Genomic DNA, 16,037 nt, shown 5'->3' with positions numbered 1-16,037 from the left:
TACACTGAGCTTTGTGGTGTAAAATCCTGTATTCTACATTGTACATTGTACAGAGTAAGAGAAATTCAGCTCCCTTTATCACATGATTGTTCACTGCTCTTTAATTTGTAACATCACACAGAAAATGGGGTCCTACTAACATTTCTTGTATTTCTCTTTGGTTTATTTTTGCTGTTTCCTACTTCTCTTTTCCTCTTCGGTATGAAAGAAATCTGATTTAGCCAATCAAGACAGAACCTCTTTTCATTTCATTGTCAACCCATGACCTGAAAGCTGGCTGATGCAGGTTTGCTGGGTCTTGGGCTGGATGCTAAGATGGCATAGTGTGCCTGTCATTCCAACTCGTGAAGCTGCAAGCTAAAAACCATCACCAACAATAAAAAGGGCAATGTCAGCTTTGTTGTTCTCTCCCTTTTTGTGTCTATTTGTCTTGTTTTTTTCCCAGCAATGCCATATGGGAGCATAAACTTACGAAAAGCCATAGCTTGAGTACACATCAAATACATTTTTCTTTTTCCAAAAAGACATTTGATAAAGTCTTTAATACCAGCTATAATATAGTTTAACAAGAAGAAGAACTGCCATCTAAAATCATTTTTATATACAAAGGAAAGTAATTAGAGGAGAGGATGCTGGTGAAATGAAAACTTTTTACCCTTTATTGTATTATGTATTTTTATAATTACAGGTTTTAGTTTTAAATGTGTATTTCAAAACCTTACTGAATAAATTGCATTTCAAATGCTCTAACTACTTTTCTTCTTTTTTCTATTAAAAGATTAAAACAATTTTCAGTGGCAATTGTGGACTCAGTGGACTTAGTAGACAAAGGTCTTCAAGCTGAAACTCCAAGCCCTTAGTATTGTACACTGAGAGAGTCAGACTAACACATCAGACCATTTAGGAACACTTATTCCATTCACTTTAACACCATCAAAATTAAACTGATGGTGTTTTAAATTATGCAGGTAGCATGCATTTGTGGGGATGTGGGTATTCATGCCTGTAGTGACAAAAAGCAATACTGATTTCTAATTAAAAAATGATTATTTTAATATTGACTTTGTTCCATCATATACTATATCTCCTTAGAAATATCTGTGATAGTTCTGACAGCAAAATTCAACTTTTCTTATAACCACACTCATGTTTCCCATCTCACCCTATACTTGCAATGCCTGATGCTTCCATTGCATCCAGCCACAGCAATGTATTAATTCAAAAGGCATCCTAAAAATTGCCTTCCTCCTCAGTGCATAAAAGACATTTATTCATCCATCCAACTGTCTAATTTTCCCTTTCATTTAAAATTATTGAGGTTTTGGGAATGCTGCAATATGCTAGTGATCGGTTGTGTCAAGTTTTCTAGATGAAAAGACATTTCAGGTATCTATTACTACCTCTAAGCTGTGGTACCTGGGAGCTCTTCCCCAGCCTTGGGTAAGGGTGTGAGATGTGGCTGTGTCATACCAGCATGCTGGGACCATCTCACCTTCTGCTTCTCTCCCACACTCTTACATCCATTGGGAAATAAGACATGCAAGCAGTTTAAAAAGAAGGGATGGGCATTCCAGTGGCTGTGACTGTGTCCGGATGACAACGAGACAAGTAGTGCAGAACACACTGTGCGGTGGACTTCCCTCTCAGTTGCTGCAATTTGGGGGCTTCTTACCATGCTCACTCAGTGAGCTCACTCACTTGCTGCAGCTGAGATCGGCTGAGGCATTCCCACAAGAGCTCATCTCTCCTAAAAGAGTCTTTGCTCCATGTAATCATCCATCATGATAAATACTGTTGGATAATAAAAAATTCTATGTCAAGGCCCAAAATGAATTACTGACTGATCTTCATGTGATAACCCTTGTTCTCTCTTACCGACTTCTGCCTGAAATATTTGTTATCATCACTTGTTTCTTCCTGTTCAATATAAAGTTACAAATCCATACAGAAAATAATGTTTTTTTTCTATGCGCCTGCAAATGTTTAGCACATTTCTGGGCTCTGCAAGATAACAATAATAATCATCACTAAACAGTAGCCTCCAGCCCTAGAATAGCCTGCAAATGTTGATGCTAAATTAGCATGTCCGTGTGCAACATACTCTTGAATTGCAATTCACAAGGTAGAGTTGAAATATAACAGTCTAAAAGGCTAAATAAACAGAAAGCAATAGATAGAGTCCTTCTGAAGGACAGAGATATTTTTCTTCTTCAAAGCCAAAAGTCCAAATTATCTGCTGGTTTTTACCACAAATCAAATATACTATCGTATAACATTCATCTAATCATAACTAACTACATGTTGCTACTTCCCAAGAAAAGGGTAAGAGTATGATTCTATCCAACTTTACTTGCAAGGATGTCAAGTACAGCAGTATTTCAAAGTCCACCTCTAACAGGGAAGGAAACACTGTCAGAATTTTGGCTAGCCAAACACAAGCTGAGCACAATGCAAAAGTTCGGTTAAGTGTGGCAGTACGGAACACTGCCACCCTGGCACTTACTGAAGCACAGGGTGTGCTCATTTCCATATCAATGCGCCACATGTTTCTCCAAGACAAAGCTGTTTCACACCACTGCTGCTATTTGAACTTGGGAAATAGAGGGAAAGGTTTCTGTATTATTGTTAAAAACAATGACATTCACATCCTTTGTGCACAGGATACAGTTAATGAAAGCTGCCCTTTATCAGGCAGTATTAGTGACTGTGTGCAGGAGCATATTGTAAGAGAGCTGTGCTGTGCAGGGAAGACAAGAATCACTTTAAATTCAGAACATAGACTTGTGCAAGTAATAACAACTCCTTCCAGATTTAGAAGAAGATTATATTCACGCTAACTTTGTTAACTTGCTTACTGAGACGCCAGCAAAACCTGGGAATCGACAGTGAAGTGAAATTGAAATGACTTGTCCAAGGCCACACAGAAACCTGTGAAACAACAGTCTGTCCCACTTGTGTGTCCCTTCATGTTTTAACAAGACCAAGTTTCTTCGTTACTCCAGAGAAAGAAGTACTTTTGAGACCCCTCACAAATCAATACTAAAATACTACTGCTCTACAAAGCAGTAAGCTGTAGAGCATTAGGAGGGAAAACCAAAACCTTCTACAAAAGCCTTATCAAAGGACCCAAAGCTTTGCCATGACAAATTACAACACAGGGTACCATCGTGCCCAAAAAGTTAGTACTGGGAAAGAACCACCTCTTTCCCACAAGGAAAGTGAGTGAATGTTTCAATTATGTAAAACAAAGAACACCTAAAACCACTTCTTCTAGCTAAGAGCAAACTAATCATTTTTAAACCTGAAGCTTCAAATGCATATAATGAAGTTATTGTTGCACATGAATATGACTCCTCAATCAAAATGCCTGAAATCTCTGCCATAACAATTTTATTTAGATTGAAAAGAAACCATTTAGTCTACTATTCAATTAACCATAATTCTTTATTCTCTACTCCCTGGGTTTTCCTCACAATGTTCTTTTCACATTGATTACAGGGAAGAAAAAAGAAGAAAAAAAAACTATTCAGAAAAAAGTATCAGAAAGTACATTCAAAGATTACCTGTAAGCTTGCAACAAGTTGAATTTTATTTCATCGCACCACAACAAATGAGGAGAACAAATTTTGCTCTCATAGTCTTTGAAGAGTAGATGCTTTTAAGAAAACAGAAATAGAAACTCTGTCTGGTATCTTTTTGTTCTGCAGCAACAGCAGGATGGCAGGCCTCTGAGCTCGCAGAATCACACAAGGGCTGAGGTTTCAAGGGACCTCTCAACATTGTCTAGTCCAGCCCCTGCTTAAAGTGGGGTCAGCTAGAGCAGGTTGCTCAGGGCTGTGTCCAGTCAGGTTTTAAATATCATAAAGCAACTACCTCTCTGGGCAACCTATTCCAGTGTTTGATCACCCTCGCAGTAAAATGTGCTTTCTTATGTTCAGACAGAATTTTCCGTTTTTCCATTTGTGCCCTCTGACTCTTGTCCTGTCACTGGGCATCACTGAGAAAAGCCTCACTCCAAATTCTTTGCACCCTCCCATCAGGTTTTTCTCCACATAGATAAGACACCCCTGAACCTTCTCTCCTGCAGGCTGAACAATCCCAGCTCTGTCAGCTTCTCCTCATTGTCAGATGCTGCAAGCCCACAGTCATCATCATGGCCCTTTGCTGTACTTGCTCCAGTATGTCCATATCTCTCTTGTACTGGGGAGCCCAGAACTGGACACAGCACTCCAGATGTTATTCACCAGTGCTAAGCAGAGGGGAAGGATCACCTCCCTCAACCTGCTGGCAATACTCCTCCAAATGCAGCCCAGGATACCGTTAGTATTCTTTGCCACAGGGCACACTGCTGGTTCACATTCAGCTTCATGTCCACCAGGACCCCCAGGGCCTCTTCTGCAAAGCTGCTTTCCAGCTGGTTGGTTCCCAGCCCGTACTGGTTATCCCATGGGGTTATGCTTCCCCAGGGGCAAGACTTTGCATTTCCCTTTGTTGAATTTCATGAGACTCCTAACAGCCCATTTCTCCAGCCTGTCCAGGCCCCTCTGAACAGCAGCACAACTACCTGGTGTATCAACCACTCCTCACAGTTTTGTATTGTTCACAAACCTGATGAAGGTGTACCCTGTACCATCATCAAGGTCATTAATTAAGATGTTACTTCATCAGTTTATCTCTGAGGATGTTATGTGTGGCAGTGTGAAAAGCCTTAACTAAAAGTCAGATGAACAACTTCCACTGCTCTACCCTCACCCAACAAGTTAGTCATCTCATCACAGGAAGTTATCAGGTTGGTCAGACATGATTTTCCCTTCCTAACTGTTGTAGTAAAATTGATATTAATTAAAAAAAAAAAAAAGTGAAATGTAACTGAAGCAGCCAAGGAAACCTGCTGCTGCTAAAAGTTGTCTATGCATCCCCAACCCTATTTAATTATTTTTTGAAGTTTAAAATAGAAAAACAGTATCTAGACATCATTTATCTAAGATTAGATTAAGGAACTAACTACTAGACAATGCAGCTTTGTTGATAAGTGGGATATTCCTGTCAAAAGAGTGATGAACTCTAGGCCTGGTCAGCAAACCAAGAAAACCCCTGGAACTGCCAAGATTAGAGAAGTAGGTAAAAGGTAATTCCGGCAGGGAGAGATCATGACCACCAACTCATTGACCACCTACCCAAATGATACTACCTACTCAAAAGAGAACAATAGAAGAAGAAAACAGAGTCTGCACACTAATTTACATAGGAAGTGAAGAAATCTTGACCAATCATTAAAGAGAATAACAAAGAATATGTATAAATTGTTTGAATATGTAATAGTCAGTGTATAAAAATGGAAATTTTTGAAACTAAGGTGTGTTCCCGTTTTGGGACGAATACCCCATTTCTGCGCATTAATGGGATAGACTTGGAAATACCTTTGCTCTGCGTGTTATCACCTTGCACACCAGGTAAAGAACACAGATTTCGGACAACATTACTACTACTACTCTTGATCACCCCTTTGTCCTCCATGTTCACCTCCATCACCTTCTCAGGGATTAACATAAGGCCTGTAGCTCCTTCTTGTCATTCTTGAAATAGGAAGTGACATTTTCTTTCTGCCAGTCCTCAGGAACCTCCCCCAACCTCCACAACTTTTCAAAGATGATGGAGAGTGGCCTTGCAGTGACATTTGACCACTACTTTAACATTCATGGGCATATCCCACCAGGTCGCTAGACTTCCACATATCCAGCTTGTTTAAACGTTCCCCAACATAATCTTGTTTCACTAAGGTAAATCTGCCTTGCTCCAAACTTTCCCACTGATCACAGGGGACTGAGTCCCCAAAAGTTGATTTTATGAATACAGACCAAGGCAAAGGCAGCAAGGAAAGCAGGACCCCTGTGGAATATCATAAAGTCTCCCTATTGACAAAATTACGTATTTTGTTCTTTTTCCAGAGGGTAGCCAGATGTCGTCGAGTCTTTAGTTGTCAATTTCTAGGACAATTTTGCCCAAGCATCAATACAATCAATTATCAGAATACTTCTGTATATTCTTGATGACACAACATTATCAGCAGTTGGTGATCATAAAGCCAAAGGAAGATATACCCAGCTAGGACAAGGGCTGAAAATGCTGACGGTGAGAATAAAAAGAAAGGAAGAAGGAAGGACACAATTTACTAGGGATCTCAATATCTGTCACAGCACAGAGGGAAATGTTGTAACTCATATATTATTTTAATATCCACACTTATGGTTCATTCCCCTGAAAATTCTGGCCATAACACCTGTGAGCTTCTCTACCCAGAAGCAATCCCTGAGAGAGAAAAATTCCCTGTAATTCAAAGTAGAACTAGCCTCTGGCAGGCAGGGATTTCTTAACTCCTTGGAGTTATGCTTCTGCTTTCTTATTTGAGGACTTGACTCTAAGAGAAAGGCACAACAAGCAGAACTAAATACAAAGCTGGGAAGTCCCATTTGTAGCTCAGTGAATTGCCAGAATAATACACAGCAGCTGAACTACACCTGTGAAACTGGTATTCCACAAAAAGTCTGTCAAGTCAATTTTTATACCATAAAAACTCTATTATCAGAATACCACCTTGAAACCAATTTAGGTGTAAAATTATATTACAAGTAAAGTTTATAGCAAGCATTAGAAGATAATATATAGATATTAACAGGATGAGAGTAATCAGTTAGGAGACAAAGGGGCAATCAGTATCCCACACTTGAGTGTTTTGAACAAGGGTCAAGTCTGAAATCAAAACCTGAGCTAGAAACCATAAAAGATCTAGAGCTAACAAAGAACTGGACTTTGGGAGAGCCCAGTCTTCAGCATGATACTTCACACTCTGAACAAGGAGTGAAGGTCTCTAGGAGCCTGTGCTGCACAACTGAGATACCTCATGACAATTTCAAAGTAAGCCTGAACACAGTCAGCCACAGAGCAGTCACACAAAGTCAGACCAAACCTGCAAAGAGCCAGCCACCAACAGAGTTTAAATCCCATCTCTTACCATTGCCTTAGTCCTTTTTAACCACTGGATATCTGAAACTGTGTATTACAACCTCCCAAAGACAGGAGCTCTCAAAGGGGTATGTATAAAAGGTCAACTTTTTCAGCCCTTTAAAAGGCAAAGTCCCTCCGAACATGGGCTGAAGTAGCATCTCACAGACATAGGAATTATTACAATACAACATATAAACACACACACTGATACAGTATCTATGAAGTAGAGACACATTAGAATGACAAAGCAACTGCTTAAAGTATTTCAGGATCACAACACAGGATCTGTATGCCCATATTTTCTGAAATTCTCAGTTTCAATGCTTATACCTGCTTTCAAAATATCCAGCTTTAAAGCTGTGTAGTTTTTGAACCTGGAAGGAGACACCACCTGGAGCATTGTGTCCAGCTCCACGGTCCTCAGCATAAGAAAGACATGGACCTGTTAAACTGGATTCAGAGGAGGGCCACAAAAATTATCAGAGGGCTGGAACACCTCTCCTATGAAGAAAAGATGAGAGAGTTGGGGTTGTTCACCCTGGAGAAGAGAAGGCTCCAGGAAGACCTTATTGCGGCCTTTTAACACTTAAAGGGGTCTTATAAGAAAGATGGAGAGAGACTTTTTACCAGGTGATAGATCAAGGGGCAATGGTTTTAAACTGAAAGACAGTAGGTTTAGATTGGACATAAGGAAAAAACATTGTATGATGAGGGTGGTGAGACACCAGAACAGGTTGCCCAGAAAAGCTGTCTTTGATGCTCTTTTTAACCTCTCTTCCTTCTCAGAGGGGAAGGGAGAGAGAATAAGAGAGAGAGACTTATGGGTTGAAAAGAAACTAAACTACTTTAATGAAATAGTAATAATAAAAAGAAAAGATAATTATATTAATAAGAAAATAATGAAATATATACAGTACATACGAAAACAGTATCAAGCTCCCAGGATGACAATTGTGTTCCTGGCTGGCAATGGGAAAGTCCCAGACTGGACTCAGCAACAGAGGGGAACTGGATTCTGGATCTGGATTCAGGAATGCAGGGATCGGGATCAAAGGCAAACAGAGAGAGTCCTCCTCATACATCAGCCATTGAAGAAAGAGGCTGACCCCTTTGATCCCTCAGCTTTTATACTGAGCATGAGGCAGATGGGATGGAATACCTTGTTGGTCAGTTTTGGGTCACCTGTCCTGTCCGCTCCTCCCCGCAGGTGCAGCCCCTCTATGATTTTCCACTTCCAACTGTCCAACTTAGTACATAACAAAGTTAGCTGACGTTGGTTATTATAGCAGTAAGTATAAGCAAGCGCCTCCCTGCATACCATTCCTTGATATTAACTATAAACATCAGAGGTTACCTCTAGAAGCAGAATCTGTCTGAAAAATATGCCATTAATTTCAGAGGGTTAGTTAGTTAGAAGAGACTTAACTGAAAAGTAAAATTACCAAAAACAAAATTTACTCTCTTCTACCTCAAACCAGCACATTGCCCCATCCCTGGAAGTGTTCAAGGTCAGGTTGGACAGGGCTTTGAGCAACCTGATCTAGTAAAAGATGTCCCTCCCCACGGCAGGGGGGTTGGACTAGATGATCTTTGAAGGTGCTTTCCAAACCAAACCATTATAGAATTCTAGGATTCTAGAATTACAGAAATAATTGCCTTTAGGAGAAACTCCATCACTTCTAATGCTGAATACAGCTGAGAAACAAAATTGGCTTTTTTGTCATAAAACAAATATCCTCCAAGTCATAGATTTCACAGTATCCTGAGAGAGAAAGGTTCAAATCCCATTGAAATACAATAGGATTGAATGCCTGAATTCTTCTAAAATAGAGTGGAATTTGAGTGCCTACATCCAATTGAAATGTAATGAGATTTGAGTCCCTAAATCCCGTAACCTGACTGAAAATCTACCCTCAGTGTTTCACATGATCATTAGGGCAGGTGGGACTTTGAAAACATAGTGCATTATGCCTCAACTAGCACAGCAGAAGCTACATTTAATTCAATAACTGATTATCCCAGAATTCTCACCTACAGGATTATTTGGATGCTTTTTTTTTCCAACAGAAGATGAAATTGCTGGACCACTAGTGTTACACAATTAGCAGTTCCTGCATTTTTCCCAGTAGAGAAAGCGCTGGGAAGTTCACAGAGGTTGCATAAAGTTCTTTACGTTAATAGGCTTTTCTGATTCTGCAAGCCCTAGCCCCTAAACAAGGTTAAATTAAGCTATCTAACCAGCCAGCATTAGCAAAAATCATGTCTTTGGCACAAAGGATTATGATGGCCTGACAGATTTTGTTCAGACCTATGATAGATATACCAATCCTCTGGAAAACCAAATAACTAGTGGATGGAGGCAGAACGTGGGTGGCATCTGGTACCAATATGTGCACAAAAAAAAACCCAGCAAATACTTTCCGGGGCAGTCCAGCAAATACTTACACATTTAGTAACTAATTTTGTTGTCCTTTCGACCCAGTAAAGGTGAAATGCACGGTATTGCCACAGGGTGGCTCATCTAGCCTGCAATGAAAGCCACAGATTTTCTGCTTACACAAGCAACCGAAGCGAGGCAGTTTCAAAGCTTTACAGACTGCTACAGCTGGAGTACCCAGAGAAGAATTAATACGAACAGAAAAGCAGAAAAGGTACAGACCCAATTTTAATTCACCTTAATCCTGCGCGGTTTCTCTTACCCCAGGGAAGCAACAGTCATTCCTGATGACTTTGCGAGTGAATAGTGCCTTGTGACATGAAGGCACTGAGCCCACATTCCTCAGCAGCCAAAAATGCCACTGACTTCCTTGGAATTTCCAAATGACCAAAGAAGTGCAGCTTCATGCCTTGTTCCTATGCCTGCTTACCATGACAAAAAAAAAGTCCTGTTCCCTTTGAAGGATGTGGGATAGGACACTTGCTTGCTTCACAGTGTCAGAGTGAAAACTGACCTCACTATCACTGGGGGGGGGGCTGCTAAAAATTTTATGTTAACTTACACAATAAATGTCATGTCACAAGCTGTTAGCTGACTCACAAGCTGTTAGCTGACTAACAGACTGAAAAACATGCATTCATAATTATAAAATGTTTCTAGAGGTGAAAAAATCTCATTTGTTTTTAAAAGGTAGCTTGGTATAGGTAGAAAACTTTAAAAATAACTATTTACAGTAAAAATTAAAACAAAACATAAAATATACAACTAAATTATTGTAATGCCCAGACATTTTCAACTACTATAGAAAAAAAGTGTTCTGAACAACTGGAAAATAGGATTCTAATTTCTAGTAGTTTTTTCTCCTTTGCCACTATGAGTTAGAGGACATTTTCATCTTGAGACAAAGTTTACAGTTCATAACAGTTATGTGCTCAGTATATCAGGTTCAGCCGTGTAATTTTCAAAATGCAATTGATTATATTTCCTCTAATTTAATATATGCATTAATATAATGTATTTCAAAAGCCCAGTGTATTATCTCTTCTGAGTACCACACATTTAAAACAGAATTGGGAATTTAAAGAGATAATTAGATCCAAAAAAGTTTCCCATGGCATGGCTTCTGAACAACTCATTCACAAATGCTTTTCAAATCTATTAATTCTGTTCATGATGAATGTTAGCTACCCTGCCAAATCTGAGGAAATTGCTTGAAAGACCAACATCCATAAAAACCACTAAGTTGAAAATTAATTCCAAACAGTCCAATGTACTGCTTAAACAATATGACACAGGAAAAAAAAAAAAAAACAAACCAACACAAAAACAAAGAACAAGTTCCTTAAGAGCCTAAGAATATGGTTCCAGCAAAAGAATTATACTCTGGTGGCAACAGTAGCCCCCAGACCAGTATATGTTGACAAGCGTAATGCAACAGGCCTATACTGCTGTTTGCAATCACAGATCAGATCACCTTACCAGCATAGTTTTTCTACACTATTTGTGTGCCCATGCCCTGCCGAAAGTATCAGGTTCATTATAAACAAGCAGATCAGTTGCGTTTGAACAAGAGGTGCAATATTCTCTGGAAGTACCTAATGGCTCCCAGATCCACGAACACAAGACACATGTTGGGCAGCAGCCACAGCTGCTGTTATAGCAGGCTCCTGACACCTGAAAATCCCAAAGTGTACCATCCAGATAAATGATCCAAAGTGGGGGGAAAGGCAATCCCAGAAAAGCAGGCGTGTGGTAAACTCCAGGTGAAAACTCAACAAAAAAAGACCTTCTCATAAATCCTAGGTATAACATTTTTATGAGGTATTTTTCTGGAGGACAAATCTTATGAAGAACGACTGAGGGAACTGGGGTTGTTTAGCCTGGAGAAGAGGAGGCTGAGGGGAGACCTTATCACCCTCTACAACTACCTGAAAGGAGGTTATAGAGAGGTGGGGGCTGACCTCTTCTCCCTGGTGACAAGTGATAGGACGAGAGGAAGTGGGTTTAAGTTATGTCAGGGGAGGTTTAGATTGAATATTGGGAAACACTTTTTCACTGAAGGGGTTGTTAAATATCGGAATAGGCTGCCCAGGGAGGTGGTGGATTCACCATCCCTGGAGGTGTTTAAAAAAAGGGTAGATGTAGTACTTACGGACATGGTTTAGAAGTGGTTTTTGTCAGGGTAGGTTAATGGTTAGACTTGATGATCTTAAAGGCCCCTTCCAACCTCAGCAATTCTATGATTCTACAAAGAATATAAAACATATAAAGAAAATGTACCTTTTGACACAAATTGTAGTGTTTTCATTTTCTCCAGAATATTGTATTTCTGCATACATACATAGGCCACTGCAAGATAGCGAGGTAGTTTTATTTCCACCACTATTTAAGAACAGTGATTTCCTTCCCCCATTCTCCCCTTCTCCCTCCCCTCCAGCAAATTCACTAATCACTTTTACCCATGAAATTTCACACGGCGCTCCACTCCTACGCCCGTTTCGCTGCCCTATGAAAGCACCTGGCGGCACAGCAAGACTTTCTGGTGGCGTTAGGTGACACCAGGTTGACACCCCGTACCTCACAGAGTTCCTGGGGTTCCCGCGCCCAGGGCGAAGAACCCGCCGGCCTTCCCCGCCCGCCGGTTCCTTCCCTCCCCGCTCCACCCTCCCCTTCGCGGCGGGGGCACCGCGGGCCCGCCCCGGTCGAGGGACGGGCTGACCCTGACGAGGTGGGGTGGCCCGGAGCCCCCTGCCCGCTCCTTCTTCGCGGCTGCCCGGAGGCTGGAGGCCCTGGGGCCGCCTGGGCGGGCACCGCAGCAACGGCGGCGGCCCAACCGCCCTCAGGGCACAGACCCGCTCCCCTCAGCCCCCCTCGCCCCGCGCAACTACAGGTCCCAGCGGGCACCGCGACGCCAGGGAAGGGCGGGGCCGGCCGAGGGGGAGGGTGGGCCCCAGCGGTGGCGCGGCAGAGGGAGGCGAGCGCGGCGGCGAGCAGGTGAGCGGGGGCGCTCGTCCTCCTCTCACTGCCCGCCTGGCAGGCGGGGAGGGACGAGGGGCATGAGGCAGGCAGGCAGGCAGGCAGGCAGGCAGGCAGGCAGGCAGGCAGGCGGCAGGCGGCGGGAGGCGGGAGGGTCGGGCTGCGGCGGTGGGGGGGAGCGGAGCCCCGTTGGCCGTCCCGCGGCGGGTACGGCCGGTCCCCGCTGTCTCGCCTCGGGTCCCCTACGCGCCGCGCCGCGCCGGCTGGTGGCGCAGCTCCCGCCCACCTGTGCGGAGGCGGCGGCGAGCGGTTGTGCCGTCCCCCGCCGGTGGGGGGCGCGCGGCGGGCGGTTGGGCCGCCGCGCGGGCTGAGACGAGGCGAGGGCTGGTGCCGCTCGGGCGGGAGGGAACTCCCCTTCCCCGGGGCGGGGAGAAGCGGCGCCTCACCTCAGGGAGGGGGTTCCGAAGCCCGGTTCTGAAGCCTCGCGACCGGGCCGGGTTTGCCAGGCCCCGCCGGTGCCGCTACCGCGGCGGCCGCTCCTGAAGTTGCGTGAAAGGGCGGGAGCGGCTGGCGGCGGGGGCCGTCTCCCCTCAGCGGCGGCGGCGGCGGTGCCGCGCACCTGGCAGGTCCCCTCCGCTTCAGGGCCGCGCCGGCTGAAAGATAAGTACAGTTTCTGGTTGGTTTTCGTCTCAGTTTCGGCACCGTGAAGTCACAGGCGAAGGTAGGCGACCTAAGCACATCTTAGCTGTGGAATTTGGGGGGGGAGGGGGAGGCTACCTTCAGTGTTGTTTCCAATTTGGTAACAGATTCCTTAGGGCAGGAATTGCCCCCCTCTGGATGTATGCGAGGTGTGATAATTAGGCCCCAATTTTGAGTTCATAAACAGGTAAAATATGTCGCTAAGTAACTCGATGGAAGTCGACACGGAACGATTATTTTTTTTTTTTAATTTGATAAATCCTAACCCAGCAAGTTGTCTCTTTAAATAGTCCATTAGTTCTTCAGCAGGCGTTCCATAGGAGCGCTTAAATCCTAAACAAGAGGGATGAGCCTGTCAGCATTGTCCAGAGACGTACTATATGTAACCACATCGCAAATAGTATCGCATAGCTAAAAGTCTTCTAAATCCAATTAGAACTGTTAAATAAGGATTGTTTTGTTTCTAATCTATTGTCCGCGAATCTCATGGTTTACATGTTTCTCGCTAAACATACAAACCATTAACATAAAAGGGTTTGGAATTGGGATAGCTGCAAGCTGGAGGCAAGCTCTTTTAAAGTGGTTTTATTATAGCCTATTTGCTTCACCCACAAAAAGGGAGGTGGCTGCTGTAAACACCCAGTAAGATAAGTTGGTGTCATGCTGTTTTGTAGCATGTGACGGTAGGGATCCTGGGACTGTCCTATCCCGTTTCAGATTTAGCAGTTTAGTACTTCCAGCAGACGTTCTCTTCTTTCATATTCATTGTTACAGTCATTCCCAACTTACAGTTGGAATCAAACTAAACCAATTATGGTTTCTGAACAGGAAACAAATTTCTTATAAAAAATAAAGATATGTAAATACCTAGACAAGAAAGAGTGCAGTGACTGGATTATGTCTTGGGTGTTGTGAGTGATCTGTTTGTTCTGAGAGTTGATGTGGTGTAGTGATTCTGCTGGTTTAATGCAGTGACATGTGAGACCAGTCCGTGGTGAAGCTTGGTTAGTAGCAGACTAAATCTTCCCTCCTTGTTGCACCAACATAAGCAAGGGATGGTGTGGTTTTTCTAAAAGTGTTTTATTAGATTATTTTCTGTTACTTTTATTGCATGAATTAGCAGTAAACTTCTATATTCATAAAAAGGCTCAAGTCCTAAGGTTGTGATCCTCATTTGAGCCTTGTATTGTTTTTATGATGTTTCACCTTCATAAAGTGCAAATTAATGCAATTTTAAATCCTGTTATGATTCATAGCATGTAAATATTTTAGCTATTTGGAAATTGTGATACCTTTACAGTTCAAGATGGATTTACATACGTATATAGTGTTTATAAGTCTGGTAAGTTCTAATGTAATATGTTTGTATGTTTCTTCTGTTTTCTTGACCAAAAAAAATCATATTAAATGACATGGCATGCCATTTGCTCACTTGATACGACAATTGTGCTGTTCTTCACAGTTAAAGGAATCTCGTTGTGAGATTGGTAATATGAGCTCTTTTTATTTATCTATAGGTATGTTTACTGTGTCAGATTGAGTCAAGAACGTCCTTTAGAAGCAGATATTGTGATCATCACCATTTAATATGCATTGGCTTACAATTTGGGATGGTCTTGCAGAGTACAAAGGAAACTAAACCAGAAAATGTATCCTGGGAGCAGGACCTAATGCAGTCCAGCTGCTAATAAGCATTCACTCAGTGGTACAGAATTACAGCTAGTCTGTCATAAAAACTGCTAAACCACGTATAGTGTAGATGTTGGATTCTTAACACCAAGTGCTTTGCAGGTCTGTTTGTGTTGAGCTGTATTGCTTGTCAGTATAGGTACAGCCTTTCAGTAATGCATGTGCATTTAAGAGGGGTAGTAAGTATATAAGTTCAATATTGTAAGTTCTTAACTGTCATTTCACTTTAAAGAAAGAAGTTCTAGAAAAGACTGTTCATAAGTATTGTAACTAGTGAAAATGTTGTTGTGGTTTGTGTTTGGTTTTTTTTTGGTTTGGGGTTTGTGGTTTTTTTTCCAAACAGTGCTGAAAAGCACAGGCTTTTTTCCTCCTCAAAATTCCATGAACTCCTGGGTGAATTTTGCCAAGATGTGGGCTTATTTTCCTTTCCTGTTTCAGATTCATAAAGTCATGCAGCAGAAGATAATAACCACTTTTTTTATATTTACAGATCCTTCGATTTATTGCAAACCTGGACTCAATTGGGTGGTTCTATTTATATGGATTTAATCCCACAGCTCCCAGGAGCATAGCTGAGTGGGGCATTCTGTAAGGGGACGCTCACAATTCTTTATGCTGGTAACATGGAAGAGTCACTAAAGTGGCAGGTGAAAAAGGAGTTACTTTTTTCAGTGTTTTATGTAGATGAGAATATTGCTGCAGAAAATCCACCAGACAATACTTCTTGTCTTGATATTTCTACCTCTATTAAAAAATCTTATTGTTTGAGTCAGAAAACAGATTCACTTACCGAGATACAGGTGGAAAAAGGGATTTAAATCCTGGTCTAGCTCCAGGAGAATGTCTTGTCTCCAAGACAGGTGTGACTTGCTTCTTTCAAGCTATGCAAGGCTGAAGCAGGTCATCTGTCTGATATGTGGGGTTAAGTCACACAATCAAGCACAGGACTATGCTGCAATAGAAGCTGCTGGATAGTCCAAATGCTGCACCTGACCAGCAAAGTCAATCAGCAGGGGTTTATGATACTGACAGTTCTGCTCCCTCGCATGCTGCTGAGTGTCCAGCCTCACCCCACAATGAGGCAGAGGTGCTCCCAAGGAGTCACTGCCAGTTTGAAATTGTTCGTATTGCTCAAGTTCCCTGAGCTTTCTGACATACAGAGTGTGTGAAGATTTCCCTATATAGCTGAAAGGATGAGGGAGTTTGGGTTTTTTCCTTCACTCAAGGAATT

General features: G+C 42.3%; 1 protein-coding gene and 1 long non-coding RNA gene across 5 annotated transcripts in view; one reads left to right on the top strand and one right to left on the bottom strand.

Annotated features, from left to right (window-relative positions):
* The window catches only part of LOC309669177, a 29,906-nt gene extending 18,162 nt beyond the window's left edge, over positions 1-11,744 (bottom strand). Inside the window, exon 1 of one of the 2 annotated variants that reach the window (XR_014268885.1) lies at positions 11,723-11,744. This is a non-coding gene — a long non-coding RNA (uncharacterized lncRNA). Of the gene's footprint in view, positions 1-11,594; positions 11,663-11,722 lie in introns of those variants that run through there. The other variant, XR_014268886.1, reaches the window with a different exon arrangement.
* Positions 11,745-12,803: 1,059 nt separating this feature from the next.
* Positions 12,804-16,037, top strand: part of SNX16 (sorting nexin 16) — a 29,633-nt gene continuing 26,399 nt past the window's right edge. For 2 of the 3 annotated variants that reach the window (XM_082499440.1, XM_082499438.1), the window contains exon 1: positions 12,804-13,139. The gene's annotated coding sequence lies outside the window, so the exon portion shown is untranslated. Of the gene's footprint in view, positions 13,140-15,330; positions 15,454-16,037 lie in introns of those variants that run through there. The other variant, XM_082499439.1, reaches the window with a different exon arrangement.

The sequence above is a fragment of the Vanellus vanellus genome (assembly GCF_965231255.1).
Source record: "Vanellus vanellus genome assembly, chromosome: 2".
Taxonomy (NCBI): Eukaryota; Metazoa; Chordata; class Aves; order Charadriiformes; family Charadriidae; genus Vanellus; species Vanellus vanellus.
The sequence above is the reverse complement of the archived record's forward strand: the minus strand, read 5'-3'. Positions and strand labels throughout refer to the sequence as shown.